Raw genomic sequence first — 4,276 nt, 5'->3', positions numbered from 1 at the left:
AAAAAAAGAAAAAAAAAGAAAGTGATAAGCTTATCCTAAAACTAATGTGAGATTGTGTGGGATAGACAGTAATGGAAAAAAATCTTCACAAAAGAACAAATTTTGAGGACTCATTTGTGCCAGTTTCAAAACTTAACCATAAAGCCATAATATGCCCTTGAAACTGAATCGAAGAGTCCAAAATGAGACTTTGGTCAATTAATTGTGACAAAGGTGCCAAGACAATCCAATAGGGAGATTTTTTTTTTTTCAATTAAAACTGCTGGGACTCCCACATACAAAATAATGAATTTTGAACTCTACTTCACAATGTTTGCAAATAATTAATTCTAAAAAGACCATAGAATGAGATATAAGAGCTAAAACTGAAAAATACATACAGGGAAACTTACCAATGAATCTTCATGGGCTTGTGTTAGGAAATGCTTGCTTAGATAGGAAATGGAATGTAAAAACTACGAAAGAGAGAAGCAGTAAAAAGGTTTGTGCTTAAAAAAGTCATCATCAAGTAAGCTAAAATAACTGAAAAAAAGTTTTGTCATTCATATATATAATAGGGGATTTGTATCTATACTATATAAAACATGTAATGCAACTCTGCAGTAAAAATACAAATCCAATTAAAAATGACAAAAGATATGAATACATATTGTTCCAAAGAAGATATACAAAGCACCTATAGGTATATTAAATGATGCTTAACATGGTAATTAATCAGGGACATACTTTGGAACCCATGAAATACCACTTCACACATCCTCAGTTCACTTTAGTTGCTCAGTTGTGTCTGATTCTTTGTGACCCCATGGACTGTAGTACATCCTGGATTTGTCTATAATGTCACATGTCCTAGATTTGTTTATAATGAAGAAGACAGACAATAACAAGTGTTAGTGGAAATGAGATACTGTACCATTTACACATCATGGCAAACAGTTTGGTAGTTCCTCCGAAGTCTCAGGGACATTGAATTACCATTAAACATAAAATTACCATTCTACTTCTAGGGAATATAACAAAACTATGTGAAAATAGGTGTTAAAATCAAAATTTACACAAAAATGTTTATAACAGCATATTTAGTATAGCAAATGATGAAAATAACCCAGTGTCCATCAATTGATGAATGAATGAACAAAATGTGATGTACCAGTAAAATGAAATATTATTCAGACATAATAAAGAATGACATATTGATAAATGGTACAACATGGAAGAATATTGAAAACATTCTGCTAAGTGAAAGAAGTTAATCACAAAAAAACTCACATGTTATATGATTTCTTTTATATGAAATGTCCAAAATAGGTAAATCTATGGGGACAGAAAGTAGCTTTGTGGTATTCTAAAGCTGAAGGCAGAAGGAGAAAAGGAACGATATAAATGTCTGAATGCAGAGTTCCAAAGAATAGCATGGAGATATAAAAAAGCCTTCCTCAGCAATCAATGCAAGGAAATAGAGGAAAACAATTGAATGGGAGAGCCTAGAGATCTCTTCAAGAAAATTAGAGATATGAAGGGAACATTTCATGCAAAGCTGGGCACAATAAAGGACAGAAATGGTATGGACCTAACAGAAGCAGAAGATATTAAGAAGAGGTGGCAAGAATACACAGAAGAACTATACAAAAAAGATCTTCATGACCCAGGTAACCACGATGGTGTGATCACTCATCTAGAGCCAGACATCCTGGAATGTGAAGTCAAGTGGGCCTTAGAAAGCATCACTATGAACAAAGCTAGTGGAAGTGATGGAATTCCAGTTGAGCTATTTCAAATCCTAAAAGATGATGCTGTGAAAGTGGTGCATTCAATATGCCAGCAAATTTGGAAAACTCAGCAGTGGCCACAGGACTGGAAAAGGTCCGTTTTCATTCCAATCCCAAAGAAAGGCAATGCCAAGGAATGCACAAACTTACCACACAATTGCAATCATATCACACACTAGCAAAGTAATGCTCAAAATTCTCAAAGCCAGGCTTCAACAGTACATGAACCATGAACTTCCTGATGTTCAAGCTTGTTTTAGAAAAGGCAGAGGAACCAGTGATCAAATTGCCAACATTCGTCGAATTATAAAAAAGCAAGAGTTTAGAAGAAAAAAAATCTACTTTATTGACTATGCTAAAGCCTTTGACTGTGTGGATCACAACTGTGGAAAATTCTGCAAGAGATGGGAATACCTGACTTGCATCCTGAAAAATCTGTATGCAGGTCACGAAGCAACAGTTAGAACTGGACATGGAACAACAGACTGGTTCCAAATAGGAAAAGGAGTATGTAAAGGCTGTATATTGTCACCCTGCTTATTTAACTTATATGAAAGGTACATCATGAGAAATGCTAGACTGAATGAAGCACAAGCTTGAATCAAGATTGCCAGGAGAAATATCAATAACCTCAGATATGCAGATGACACCACCTTTATGGCAGAAAGTGAAGAAGAACTAAAGAGACTCTTGATGAAAGTGAAAGAGAAGAGTTAAAAAGTTGGCCTTTTCAACATTGAGAAAACTAAGATCATGGCATCCGGTCCCATCACTTCATGGCAAATAGATGGGAAAACAATGGAGACAGTGAGAGACTTTATTTTTCTGGGCTCCAAAATCACTGTTGCTGGTGACTGGAGCCATGGAATTAAAACATGTTTGCTCCTGGGAAGAAAAGGTTTGACCAACATAGGCAGCATATTAAAAAGCAGAGACCTTACCTTGTCGACATAGCTAGTCAAAGGTATGATTTTTCCAGTAGTGATTCATGGATGTGAGAGTTGGACTATAAAGAAGGCTGCGTGCTGAAGAATTGGTGCCTTTGAACTGTGTTGTTGAAGAAGACTCTTGAGAGTCCCTTGGACTGCAAGAAGATCCAACCAGTCCACCCTAAAGGAAATCAGTCCTGAATATTCATTGGAAGGACTGATGCTGAAGCTGAAACTCCAATACTTTGGCCACCTCATGTGAAGAACTAACTCATTGGAAAAGACCCTGGTGTTGGGAAAGATTGAAGGTAGAAGAAGGGGATGACAGAGGATGAGATGGTTGGATGGCATCACTGACTGAATGGACATGAGTTTGAGTATCTCCAGGAGTTGGTGATGGACAGGGAAGCCTGGTATGCTGCAGTTCATGGCACCGCAAAGAGTCAAACATGACTGAGTGACTGAACTGAACTGAAAGCTGAGAGTGGAGGAGGAATGGGTAGTAACGACTAATGAGTATGCGGTTGTTTGTGGATTCATGGAAGTGTTATAAAATTGGACGCTGGTTGTTATTTGTTATACAAATGTGAATTACACATTTTAAATGAATGCTTTATGATTTGTCAATTATATCTCATTAAACCTGTCTCTTCACTTCACTTCACAAACCTGTCTCTTAAAAATATGATACCAGAAGAAGAAACCCTATGTAAGATGATATGACTTGTATCTTCTGTCTCTAATTCTGGATTCTTCATGGCTCTCATTCCCTGGCTGCTGGTGTCTGAGATATTGACAGCTGACTCCCTTTGGCTCATGTACTTTTCCTTGGTGACTCAATGATTCTGGACACCTGGCTAAATAGATAACTTGTGATGACCCCAGAAGGTAGTGATATACCTGTACTGCTGTCAAGAATGACCTGTGTTTTAGGGTAGCTAAAAGAGATAGATGGGTATCTGAAATGATGGCTAATTGTCCTCTAATTGAGCCAGTCAGCCTTTGACAGAATCAGCCTTTCCACTATTAGATCAGCTTTTAGAGTTTTATAAGTTAATTCTAAAACTGGATTTGAATCTGAAACTTGTCTATTCCACCACCCTCCTCCAATTTCCAATCTGTTTCCCAACATGAAGGGAGCTGTGGTAGTTTGGCAATCCACTTAGTGGTTTAAAAATAGTAAAAGAAGACTATACTTTCAGGGATCATTTCTATAGTTTATTACTAAAAATAGTAAAAGGAGTGGGGGGATAATGAGTGACTGGGACTGGAGACATAGAAAGGCTCGAGTGGGCTCGATGTCCAGGATGGTTCCCTCACGTGGCTGATACCTGATGCTGTCAGTTGAAAACATATATTTGACTTTCAATCAGAGCACCTACTTGCAGTCTGTATATTTAACCTGGGCTTCTCACAACATGATGATACATGCACCAAACTATCTGCATGCCTACCTCCTCTCAGTGAGGTGTCCATATGCCTTCATCTTTGGTGATTCATTCTCAATCTCTCTCTCTCTCTCTCTCTCCTCTCCCAATCCCAACACAAACAATGGCCATCACAGTACAAAAACTCCAG

The 4,276-nt window shown here is 37.5% G+C and overlaps 1 pseudogene; it reads left to right on the top strand.

Annotated features, from left to right (window-relative positions):
* Nucleotides 1-3,884: 3,884 nt before the first annotated feature.
* Nucleotides 3,885-3,994, top strand: LOC136155010 (small nucleolar RNA U3; annotated as a pseudogene).
* The last annotated feature ends 282 nt before the right edge of the window (nt 3,995-4,276 follow it).

Source organism: Muntiacus reevesi, chromosome X, assembly GCF_963930625.1.
Source record: "Muntiacus reevesi chromosome X, mMunRee1.1, whole genome shotgun sequence".
In the NCBI taxonomy this organism is placed as follows: Eukaryota; Metazoa; Chordata; class Mammalia; order Artiodactyla; family Cervidae; genus Muntiacus; species Muntiacus reevesi.
The sequence above is the reverse complement of the archived record's forward strand: the minus strand, read 5'-3'. Positions and strand labels throughout refer to the sequence as shown.